The sequence below is a fragment of the Cervus elaphus genome, chromosome 27 (assembly GCF_910594005.1).
Source record: "Cervus elaphus chromosome 27, mCerEla1.1, whole genome shotgun sequence".
Taxonomy (NCBI): domain Eukaryota; kingdom Metazoa; phylum Chordata; class Mammalia; order Artiodactyla; family Cervidae; genus Cervus; species Cervus elaphus.
Window position 1 is genome coordinate 7,810,311 of NC_057841.1, and position 12,769 is coordinate 7,823,079.

At 44.2% G+C, this 12,769-nt stretch overlaps 1 long non-coding RNA gene across 2 annotated transcripts; it reads left to right on the forward strand.

Annotated features, from left to right (window-relative positions):
* Positions 1-402: 402 nt before the first annotated feature.
* LOC122684907 lies at positions 403-3,376 on the forward strand. Of its 2 annotated transcripts, none has more exons than XR_006338192.1 (4): positions 403-532; positions 1,502-1,632; positions 2,040-2,207; positions 2,842-3,376. It is a non-coding gene; the product is annotated as an uncharacterized LOC122684907 (long non-coding RNA). The 2 variants fall into 2 exon arrangements; XR_006338191.1 differs by having other exon boundaries at positions 2,040-2,181.
* The last annotated feature ends 9,393 nt before the right edge of the window (positions 3,377-12,769 follow it).

Below are 12,769 nucleotides of genomic sequence, written 5' to 3' on the forward strand. Positions count from 1 at the left end.
CTAGATGCCACCAAACCAGGCGTGCTCAGGGCCCGAGGGTTAAACAAGAACTATAATGGAGTCTCACGTCAGTTAAGGGTAGATCAGATTTTGTCGTGGAAGGAGCTATGAAAATATTTGCGGTTTTCCAATCTTTGGGGATTTTGCAGATGCAGATAAGGGACTGAACATCTGTGTTTAACACAGACGCTGGCTCAGCCGACACTGAGGATGTCTGGTCCCTCACGTAAGTGCTGCGCTCGGCCAGGCCCTTAGGAGGCTGGAGGGCGTTGGCTCCGCACGGCTGCAGCCACGTGACCCGCCGTCGCAGCCCCGTTGCCAGACGGAGGCGGAGCCTGGCGGAGGCGGAGCCTGGCCGCAAGCTGGGATCCTGGAAGGACCTTGCTGCACGGCCCGCATGCGCGCCCGTTGGCAGCTTCTCCTGCTGCCGTCAAGTTAAAGGCCTCCAGCTGCCCCGGGAGAAACGTGCCCTCCGCCTCCTGTCTGGGCTCCTCTGGCCTCCTGGTCCCCAAGGCCTCTTTGCCTCCCGCGTGTAAGTGACCGCCGCTCGAGGCCCCTTAAACACCCAGCGTGCGTGTCGCACCGGCCATCGGCTTGTTCTGTTACACCTGCTCCTTCCGGGAGGTCTCCAGTTCCTCCGTGACCGAGGCGGCCCCTCCAGCCCCGGGTGGTGTTGCCTCCGGTCTGCAGGGCCTCAGAGAGGTCACCGCATCCTCCCAGGCTCGGTCTTACCGCCCATGAGCCCCCTATGACTTTAGCAGCCTTTGGTTATTTTTCCAACCTGGGGATGAAAGGTACATTATTATTGCCCCGGAGTTAACAAAGGCCAACTCTGTGTGTCTTTGTGTGTTTAATCCCCCTACAGTGGAAGAATAACAAATTTTTCTAACTTCCGAGCGATTCTGGATGGTGGCCCAGGTTTAAACTGGGCTTCCCATTAAAACTTCTTAGCAGAATCTATTTATGCCCCATCAAAGCAACCATACCCCACCCAGAACCTGAGTTTGTACAGACCCCAAAGACTGCCTTGCAACAAATGTGTGACAGCCTCCTTTGGGGAACACAATTAAATATCATTTCACAACAAAATATTCTCTAGGAGAATTTTCTTTGTGGGCAGCATTTCAAGGTTTCTTAATTAAATCTTGTATGTTAGAGGCAGGCCCAGGAAGGAAAGGTACAGGTATGTAGGAGATTTCCGGTGGTATATTCTGATGCTCAGAAAATAAGAGCTTTGTGGTTGCCTTATTTTCAAGTTACCTGTATCTACAAGAAACAAAGCGGAAAGTGAATTTGAGATCTTAGGCCATTCCTGTCCAGGAGATGCCTTCATTGAGGATAACAGGGTGGGGTGGGGGGTGTCTGAGACCCTTGATCACACTCTCACATCCCTGGCTGGCGTGTGGATGGCTCAGTTCTCAGAGGTCCCATCCGCTGACCTCTCACGGTCGGTGAACCCAGGTGCCTTCTTTCGGCTTCTGACTGTGCCTTTCCCTCCCAGGTCTGGACCCAACCCAGCCCTCTTCCTCCTCTTGTCTCCAGGCGGCTTGGCCGTGTGAATGCGGAGGGGAGACCAGACTGGAAAGAGAAGGCCTGTTATTTCATGGAGCAGAGACAAGCAACACCTTGGAGGTGAGCGAAGAGAACTGTTACAAGCGAGGGTTAGCGCGGGCAGGTGAGCATGTGTTGATGAGGCCCCACCTCCCGCTTCCTGACAGATGGCTGTCATTGTTCAGATGCGCGGCATCCTGATTGATGGCCGGGTCACCCTGCCCACGGTGGGATCGCGCTGTCTTCCTTCTTCCGCTGATGCTTCTGATCTGCTGACCCCAGGGTGACCCGGTGGAGGCGGAGCTGAAATTAACATGTCACTTTCTTTAGTTAAATTTTTAAAGAAGGGGAAGTGGGGGCAGAAAGGAGGAAGAGAAACTTTTAGGCTAATACGTTGCTAATAAAGATTGAAAACACATGTCACTGCTCAAGTATGTAGCGTCAGTTTAGCCCAGATTAAAAAAACTCTGCCTTCCTCTCGGGAACAGGAAAGGAGGATGCTACTCCAGCCATTGACAGCTGTACACCCTCATCCGTGGGGCGCCCATCAGAACTCTCGACCTTCCTTCAGTGTAACAGATGCCGATCTTGCCAGTCACGGTGCTTGGTTGCCAAAACCTCCTTTAAAAAGTGTGTTCAGATCCCTGCTCAATGTGGTGAGGAGGGTGTCCTTTGCGCTCAGGGGTGGGCATTGTCTGTTCCTACTGCATGTGCCAGAAGGCTCAGAGATCTGGAAAGAGAAAAAAAAGTGTTTTCATGTTGCACATTGCATTCAAAATGTAGCTGGTCAGAGATGCAGACCCAGGAAGTTCGAATGGTTTCCCTTTGCCTCTGGGTTTATCACCCTACTTCATGAGAAACCATGTTCTCAGCGAGCAAAGCAGGATGAAACCAAATCCTTTTAAATGCTTCCAGCTTGATTTTCTCTTTAGAAAATAGACTCATTCCTCTTCCCAATTAGTCATTTTTTTTTCTCTTTCACAATGGTAACTTTTTTTTAAATTTTGATGTATACCCTTACTGTGCAGCTAGTTTAACAAGGTAATATGTGACAGATTTCTGTACTTCCAAGTTAAGGAGAATGTTGTGATTTCATTATGTCTTTAGACATCACGAACCTTTTTATATCGCCTTTATACCATCTTGACTTGGGAATCTATCTAAAATTAAGGTGTTATCTGGCCATTGTCTGTTCCATCTCAGTATTAATAGATGAACATGACATTTGATTTTAGTAGGTAAGAAGGTGGCAGAGATGTCCATCAGAAAAACCTCCCTGTTTTTTTTCAGTTATATGGATGGCAAGATAAACACTCAACACTGGATCCACAGACTACAAGCTATTAAGAAGAAGAGATGAAGCAATGTTAACTATGTTGTTAATAAGCTTATTTCCCCTCATCTGTAAGAAAAAGATGATATTCATTGTAGTTTTTTCTAGGCTTACCATCATAACTTTACATTACTGATCTCTCTCTAAACTGGCCCATGTATGAGGAGTTCCATAATTTTACATTCTGAGCAATTTATCAAATCAGGTTCATTTGCAGATGAGAGCTTCTCAAAATGAACATCACAGTGTTCAAGTTATTTACATCTGATTTGTGATGAGATCTTCAGATCTTGCCTGAGAGTTATTCTGGATTTTCTGACACAATTCTGAATTCACGCAATTTAAAATTTACCCATTAAAGTGATTCACTAACCATATAATAAAAAGATGAATATTGATGTAAATTAGTGCATAACTCAGAAAAAGTCCATTGTTAGTATTCTGAGATTTGGTTTCAAAATGGCCATGATGATTCTATAATAAATTGACAAACTGTCATCCTCAGTGGAGAAGTTGTCAAGATTCCCCTTACGTCCGAGAATCATTTATGGTTGGGACTTTCAAGGAGATCAAAGTGGGTTCTCATTTGCATCGACCTTAGGAAGCGATTGAACAAATAGTGATTGAGTATCCACTGTGTCCTGGGCATGGTGCAGCCACATCTAGGTTTAGGAGTGCAGAAAATATCCCTGATATAAGCAGAGACTGCTGTGTGCTAGTTCAATCGAGATGCCTGCATTGCTGTGTGTTACAGCTGATGGGTGGTCTAATGTGGTCAAAACTGTCCAGGTCTGAAAAGCTACCTCAGGGACCTTTGTTTCCTAGTCTGTAGGCAGCCTCTCTGTAACATCAGGGAATGGGACTGATTAACCTCGGAATCTCTGACTATGTTTTATAGTTCTGCTCTGTCCAACACGCGTTTTTCTGCTGTACATTCACAGACCATGGGGGAGAATTTGTAACGAATGAACCACTGAAGGATGTTTTTTACTCCCTTCTGGGTTAGAAATACCATCAGAGTTCTGAACATTCAAATTAGTAGTGGATGTTGGTAGTGATGCAAGTGTGTGATCTATTTGCATTTAGGCTGGAATGGAAGCCTTTTTTTTTTTTTTTTCATTTCTGGGACAAGCCACTTAATCATATTTGGGTTAAAAAGCAGAGACCAGTGAGGAGAGGACGGGGCTGGGTGACAATGGAAGCTAGGCCTCGTCTTGGTGGCCCAGCCTTGCTCTTTCAGACTGATTCCTGATGTACAGGCTCAGAGGAGGAGCCTCCAGATAGGAGAGAATGAATCTGTCAGATCCATTTTTCTTCTTTTTCTTGAGGGTGAATTTGTTTTTCATGTTTTGAAACGAGTGTGTGACCATGTTGCCACCAAGTCCTTTTTCCCCGGAATCATATTTCCGTTTTCGTTTCTAACAAAGCACCTCTTTGGGTCCCAGGATCTCATTGGTTCATCTCTTTCTGTCCGAACAATCCTTTGCATTTCACACTTTATGCCAAAGGAAGAAACGCGGTGAATGCGGCTCGTAATGATGATGGATGACATCGTGAGTTCTCCTGGCCAGTGAGTTGGCCAAATTACCTGAGCCTGCCAGCCTGCTGACTTGAGTCTGAATTATGGAGAAGATGAATTTTGGAATCTTTTCTGCTGCTAGGACAATGAATAAGCTTTGTTCCTAGACTATAGGAACACTGGAGGAAGCAGTGATTGTGTAGCTTCAGAAGTGCAGCAGAACGGGGTCTTGGTAGACTCTGGCTGAGATCCAAGAGCCAGAAGTACAGGCACAGGAGGACAGATGGACGAGGTGCTCTCTGGAGCTCCCTCCCATCCTCTGCCTTCCCCACTGGACCCCGACCTCTGCCCGAGGGAGGGTCAAGGCTGGGCTGGGAGGTCTGCGTGGTCACTGCAGGTCAACTGTCAGTGGCTCCTGGAAACTTCGCTTTTCCCTCCCCGGTTGCTTCACTTGCTTTGCAACTTTAAAACCTTGTCAGTCTGTTGAAGTTCCCGCCTTCGCTGGACCAGCTCTTTGGTCAATAACGGATTGCAGAGAGAAGTCTGACACCGACGTGTCACCCGGCCTGCTCGCCTTGGGTGTCCGCGGTCCCCCTGACCTCTCCCGGGAGCTCCCTGCCCTCTGCGATGTGCCCTGGTCTCCCCCCACCTCCGCCTCTCCTGGGGGCGCTTACTCCACAGTAACGCCTTCCACTTTGCTTCCTGTTGCTTTTGATTTCTCATCCTTCCTCTCAGTGTTTGACTTTTCTCAAACTTTTTCCTCCTGTCAAACACTCCCTTAGTGCCACGCGCTGCCCCGTTTCCCGGCCTTTAGCCACTGAGACCCTCCGCTCAGGGCCAGTCGGCCCCACCCCGACTCGGGTGGGACCAGCCCTGCGGTCTTTACCTTCAGACTCTGAGGGTTGCTGCCCTTGGTCGGCTTGGTTTGCTGAGTTTCATCCTGGATTCTTCCTGCTTCCTGTTTCTGCTTGCTCCTCAGGCTGTTTCCCCTCCTCTGTACTTCGTTTGCTCTTTTCCTTCCTTCCTTCCTCCCCTCTCCCCATCTTTTTTGTTTTTAATTAAAGAAGAAAAAACCCTTTCTATTTTGTATTGGGGTATAGCTCATTAACAAGGTTGTGGTAGTTTCAGGCAAATGGTGAAGGGACTCAGCCATACATATGCATGTGTCCGTTCTCCCCCAGACTTCCCTCCCTTGCAGGCTGGCACATAACACTGAGCAGAGTTCGCTGGGTTACACAGTGGGTCCTTGTTGGTTACCCATTTTAAATCTAGCAGTGTGTACATGACCTTTCCAAACTCCCTAACTATCCCCTCCCTCTGGCAACCATAAGTTAATTCTCTAAATCTGTGCATCTGTTTTGTAAGTACGTTCATTTGTATCATTTCTTTTTAGATCCACATATAAGGAATGTCATACGGTGTTTGTCCTTCTCTGTCTGACTTAATTCACTTAGTATGACACTCTCTGGGTCCATCCATGATGCCGCAAATGGCATTATTTTGTTCTTTTCACAGGCTGAGTAATATTCCCTTGAATATGTACCACATCTTTATCCGTTCCTCTGTTGATGGACCTTTAGGCTGCTTCTAAGTCTTGGCTATTGTAAACAGTGTTGCAATGAACACTGGGGTGTATGCATCCTTTCAGATCATGTTTTTCTCTGGATGTATGCCCAGGAGTGGGATTGCAGAATCAGATGGTAGATCTAGTTTTAGTTTTTTAAGGAACCTCCATACTGTTCCCCATACTGGCTGTAAAATTTACGTTCCCATCAACAGTGTAGTAAGCTTCTCTTCTTTCCACACCCTCTCTAGTATTTGCTGTTTGTGGATTTTTTTGATGATGGCCATTCTGGTTCCCACCCCATGTTTCTTTCTCTATTCTCCAGATATTTCTTTGCATTTAGAGTCTTATTAAGCATATGACTCTGAAGGCTCCTAAGTCTGAACTACCAGCCCTGAATGCTTTTCTGAAGGCCAGAACTACATCCCCAAGTTGCCTGCATGACATTCTCTCCTGGACCAACTTACTGCTTCTTGACTTGACTTGTCTACCTGGTGCTTACTGAATGCCTCTGTACCAGGAGCTGGGCCAGGCCCTGGGAAAACAACAGTGAAAAATCCAGTCCCTACCCGCAGGTGGGGGCAGATAGATTTGGACACGAAAGCAAGAAATTATAAAACGATGGCTGTGATGGTGGTGGTAACTCTGTTAGGGGAAGAGCTTACAATGGAGAGGAAGGGCTATGCTGAGACTTCTAACATATGAGGGGCTGTTTGCTTAGGTCTTCTCTGGCTTCTTTCATCCCTGTTTTAAAATTTTCAATATGTGAATCCTGTACATGTTTTGCTGAGTATATAAGTAAGTATTTCATTTTCTTTAGGTTGCAAATGATACTGTGTTTATAATTTGATTTCCATAGCTCAAGGTTACTATTTCCAAATGGGATTGCTTTTTGTGTGTTAATTCTTATTTCTTCAAACTTGCTGAACTCACCTTTGAGTTTTAGGAATTATCTTACAGATTCTTTGGGATTCTGTAGAAATAATGTGGAAAATCTTGTCATCTGCAAACGAGGATAGTTTGATTTCCTCCTTTCCAATCTATTTTACTTAATTATCTATTTTTGGCTGAGTCGGGTCTTCCTTGCTACATGAGCTTTTCTCTAGTTGCGGAGAGCGGAGACTCCTTTCTGCTCGTGGTGCGTGGGCCTCTCTTGTTGCAGAGCATGGGCTCTGGGACGCACGGCTTTAGTAGTTGTGGCATGTGGGCTTACTTGCCCTGCAGCCTGTGGGGTCTTCCTGGACCAGGGATCAAATCTGTGTCTCCTGCCGTGGTAGGCAGATCCTTTGTCACTGGTCGTAAGAAATAGCCAGATGGAGTGGCCTGCTGTGAGCAGCGTTTTCCCCTCTGGGTGACGCGTGACACCTCGCTTCCACTGGGTTCCCTTCACGTGTTCCCCATCTAAATGCAACTTGAGTATGCCATTTTTCTTTCAACCGTCATATGTTGTTTAGAAAATTCACAAGGAGGAGGAGAATTCATTATATATTCTCACACTTCTACTCCTTCCATTACTCTTTCTTCCTTTCTAGTTAGAGTCCAAAATTTCTTCTTTTTTTTCATTTTCTTTAAGTTTGAAGGACTCACTTTAAGCATGCTTTAAGAGTCGATATGCCAGTCAGAAGTTCTTTTCTTTTTTCCTTTCATCTAAGAGTGTTTTTGTTTCTCCATCATCCCTGAAGCACCGCTGTGCTGGTTGACAATTCTCTTCTTTTAGCCCTTGAGAAACATTCTGTCACTTCCTCCTGGCCTCTGTGATTTCTACTGAGAAATCTGTTGTCCCTGGAATTCATGTTCTCCTAAAGGTAATGCATCATTTTTGTTCCTCTGTAGGTAATGCATCATTTTTGTTTCTCTAAAGGTAATGTATTGTTTTTCTCTGGATGTCTTCACAAGTTTTTCTGTCCTTAGTTTTCAGCAGTTTATGATATGACTTTCAGGTTATTGTATTTGGGTTTTATTCAGTTTCCTGAATCTGTTTAAGGTGTTCCCCAAATCTGAGAAGTTTTCATCCATTATTTTCTCAAATACTCTTTTAGCACCACAATGTTTCTCCTCAGCTTCTGAGAGGATCTGATATGAATGTTTGGTCTTTTGTTCTTGACCCTAGGTCTCTGAGCCTTGGTTTATGTTTTTTTGTAGTCTGTCTGCTCTCTGTTGTTCAGACTGGGTGAGTTTTATTGATCTATCTTTCTGTTCCCCAGTTCTGTCTTCTTTCTTCTCCATTCTGCTATTGGACATTCTACTATTTAAATAATCTCTGTTATTGTATTTTTCAATTCTATTATTTCCATTTGGTTCTTTTTTATGACCTCTATTTCTTTGCTGATATTCCTCTGCTTTTTCATTTGTTTCAAGATATATCATAATTGTTTACTGAAGCGTTTTTGTAATGGATGCTTGAAAATGCTCAACAGATAATTCTAACACCTGATTCATCTTAGTGTTAACTAAGTTGATGGACTTTTATTATTCAGCTTGTGATTTTCTGATTCTTGTTATTATTGGTGCTTTTAAAAAATTGTATCCTGGACACTTTGAGTATTATGTTAGGAGTCTGTGGGACCTTTTAAATATTTTATTTTAAAAGGCAGTCACTCTATTTAAGCTTTGCACATAGGTCATAGCCTACTTCTATAGGTGCGAACAGCAGTCTAATTTTTCGGACCCTTTCTGGGTCATTTGGTCTGTTTGGCTTATCTCATGTTGCCGAGATTCGGACTGGCTCCCATCTGTGCTGCCTGTCGCGGTCCCGGGAGATCTGCCGGGCCTCCTGGTGTGTCTCGGTGGAGGAGGGCAGTCTCTGACCTGCGGAGTAAAGAGCTTTCCCACGCCCGGCCACTTTGTGCTGGCCGCCCTTACTCATGCCGCCCTGTGCCTCTCTGGGGAGGGCGGGTTTAGACCTGGTGGTGAATGAGACCACACCACAGAATAATGGAAGAAGGAAACGGAGGCAATGTGGTCATGATAGAGAAGACAGGTGAGAAGGCAGATGGATAAACAAGAACCAAGAGACCAAGAAAGAGGGTTAGTGAGCTGCATGTTCCATTAACTAGGATGGTCAGCTATAAAAGGGTTAATCCAGGACTAGACATATTTAATGATCTTTGGAACATATTTTTGAATTTCTTGAAGTTAAGAATTCTAAGTTGTGACAGGTTTGGGTGGACAAGGTCCGTGTCAGTGTAAATATAACATCAGAGGTTGAGAGGTTGAGGGCTCAAGACTGTGAATTTGGAGCCATTCATATTACGGGTAAAACAAAGAGGAAGAGACACACGAACTGTACAACAGATTTGAATCTTCCACAACAGGTACCTTTGATTGTGGTTGATTTACTAAGTTAAGGGAGTGAATGCCATTAGAATATAGGAAAATTTTAAAAATTCATGCTTGTTCAAGATTACATGTACTTATGTATTTTATGTAAAATATTCAGATATGGTCATGATTACACATACTTTTTGTGTCATTAAATGTATGGTAGATAATTTTTAACAATGCCAGGATATGTATTGTCTCTCATAAAAGCTTTATTATAACAACCCACATTCTAACCATGAACATGGAATACATAAAGTTGCTCAAATCTCCTTTAGGTTTGACTTCCTCAAACTAAGCTTACAGCCAATCCTTTCCAGAGCATAGTTCATTTTAGTGAATTCTGACAGTAATTCCCATAACAACACTGGGAATTATAACATTAATTCCCCTGAAGATCCTTTGAATTAAATTAAGTTACAAATAATTTAAATATTGAAAAAAAAATAATGACTGTCTTTAAAAAAAAAAAAAAAAGCACAAACATTGCCTCAATGTAACGACATATGGCCTCAAAGTTAAAATACAGTTAATATTAATAAAGGCAAGATGACTTACAAGAGTAAAGTGAAAGCGAAAGTCGCTCAGTCGTGTCTGACTCTTTGCGACCCCATGGACTGTATAGTTCCCCTGGCTTCTCCAGGCCAGAATACTGGAGTGGGTAGCCTTTCCCTTCTCCAGCGGATCTTCCCAACCCAGGGATTGAACCCAGGTCTCCCTCATTGCAGGCGGATTCTTTACCAGCTGAGCCACAAGGGAAGCCCCTTCTAAGGGTAAGATTATAGATAAGTATGTTTCTGGAGAGGCATGTATTAATATGAAATAATAGCCCTAAAATCTTCACACACTTTTTCCCCATAATAATACTTCTATGTGCTTATTCTAAGGCACAATTCAGAGATTATCTTAGGAAAAAATTTCCAGTAACTCACTTGATAAATTGGAAACTTTGTCCCTAGGTTTCTGTGGAGAGGATCTTGAGTTCAGTAGAGGCAATCTGCTCCTTTTGTGTATGTTGGAGTCTCTCTGGAGATCTTACTGAACACAGGAGGACCAGAGATAGGGAGGACCAGCGATGTGGGAGGACCGCAGAGCAGGTGGTCAGGCACGTGGTGGGAAGAGCAGTGCTTGACACAGGGGAGCACTCAGCTGGGAAGCACTCAGCTTCTCCTCCTTTCTCTTTCCCTCATTTCCTCTCATCCTCTCCCCTTTCCTTTCCTACTTTTAAACTCTGGGCAGAACAAGTATTTAACAATACTTTTTGATCTTGAGAAGGATGTGGATGTGAACCAGTGGTCACAAATTAATGAAGCCTTATTTTAAGAGCTCTAAATACAATACTAGGTGTAGTTCTACACATCGGTGGGACTTGAATTAAGGATCGTTTAATCCTGGTGAAACCACTGCTTTGACAACACGGAAAGCCCCTTAGACTTATTTCCCTGAACGTTTCAGGAAAGGATGTGCCAGGTCTAGTGAGCACACACCCGGCAAACATGCAAGCTATTATAATTTTCCTTAGATGAGAAGGATCCCACAGACTCGCCAAGTGATCTGCTTTAAAACACCGTGGTCATCCAGAAGGTTGAGTTCTGTAAGAACACTCAAGGCTCACATGGGCTCAGGGAAGCCACATCTGAAAAAGGTAGCAGAGTGGTTATGCTTTTCGGGGTGTGGGGTGGATCAAGAGTTCTGGGTGGGCCCAGAGGCTGAAGGAGCGCTGTCTCTGTCTGTCTGTCATATTTCTTTACTTTAAAGTAAGTAGGCCACTGAATCCATTCTGTTGTGTCAAATTATTTTTTAACTAAAAAGCTACAACATTGGAATTCAACTCAAAAGAGCCTGGCAATCCCGGGGGAAGGCAGGAAATCCTCTTTGAGACTTGTTCTCTGTTCAGGGCACAGAGCCAGGAATAGTCACCCGTCAGAATCCTTCTTGGACTTTGTAACCACAGCTCCAATCTTGATTGTTTTAGGAAATTGCAATTTAAGCCCCTTGGGATAAGATGGTGGGAAATTGTTAGGCTAAGCACACTGATGTCATAGGTAGAACTTTGTATTCAGACGCAGAAGGTACTTTGACTTATTCTTGTTGAGTCACTCAGTCATGTCTGACTCTGCAATCCCATGGACTGCAGCACGCTGGGCTTCACTGTCCATCACTATCTCCCTGAGTTTGCTGAAACTCATATGTTCATTGAGTCGGTGATGCCGTCCAACCATCTCGTCCTCCGTTACCCCCATCTCCTCCTGCCTTCAATCTTTCCCAGCATCAGGGTCTTTTCCAATGAGTTGGCTCTTCGCATCAGGTGGCCGAAGTATTGGAGCTTCAGCTTCAGCATCAGTCCTTCCAATGAATATTAGGACTGACTTCCTGTAGGATTGATTGGTTGGATCTGCTTGGAGTCCAAGGGACTCTCAAGGGTCTTCTCCAGCACCACAGTTCAAATTCTTTGGCGCTCAGTTTTCTTTATGGTCCAACTCTCACATCCATACATGACTACTGGAAACACCATAGCTTTGACTAGACAGACCTTTGTCGGCAAAGTGATGTCTCTGCTTTTTAATAGGCTGTCTAGGTTTGTGACAAACCTAGACATCGTCTTTTAATTTGAGCTCTGGTAATATCAGAGGTTGTCAGATGCACCCACCAAGGGGGCTGCCTACAGGAATGTGGCTCACCTGTTCTTTTCTCACCTGGACACAGAGTGTCAAGGAGAAAGCTCTGTCCATCTATGCAGTGTTATTAAGCCTGTCATGTTGAACTCAAAGTGCTATCTCTTCTCAACACTTTTCTCAAGTAATAGCACTTTTTTCTGATGGTAGTAAAAGTAACATAGTTACTGCAGAAACTTTGAAATGCATAGGAATACACGACAGAGAAATGAAAGTCATCATACTCTAGCTTGTTAAACGAAATGTGGTATTTCATTATTTTCAATATTTTCCTTCTCTGACAATGAGGCTTGATTTATTCATAAGTTGACTAGATGTTTCTTTTATATGTGTGTATGAGAATTGTGAGCACAGTTCTCTATTGTGTTTTATATTCATCTTTTTGTAATTGTTGCTTGGCTGCTAAATCATGTCTGACTCTTTTGAGACCCCATGGCTTGTAACCCGCCAGGCTCCTCTGTCCACGGGATTTCCCAGGCAAGAATACTGGGGTAGGTAGCCATTTCCTTCTCCAGGGGACCCTCCCAACCCGGGAATCAAAACCATGTCTCCTGCATTGCAGACAGATTCTTTACCACTTAATCACCTGCGAAGATCCTTTTTGTTATTTGTCTGTAATAATTTTAAATATTAAGATCATTCTCTTGATTGACCGCACATGTTGCCTGTGAGTGTGCACATGCATACAGAGGTACTGCTTTTCCCTTAAGGGATTACCTTATTTTTAGACTTGCTAAAAGAAGGGCAGCATTAGTTTGAAAGAGCTGAGTCTGTGAAGAGAGCCTGTTATGTATGTCATGAACCAC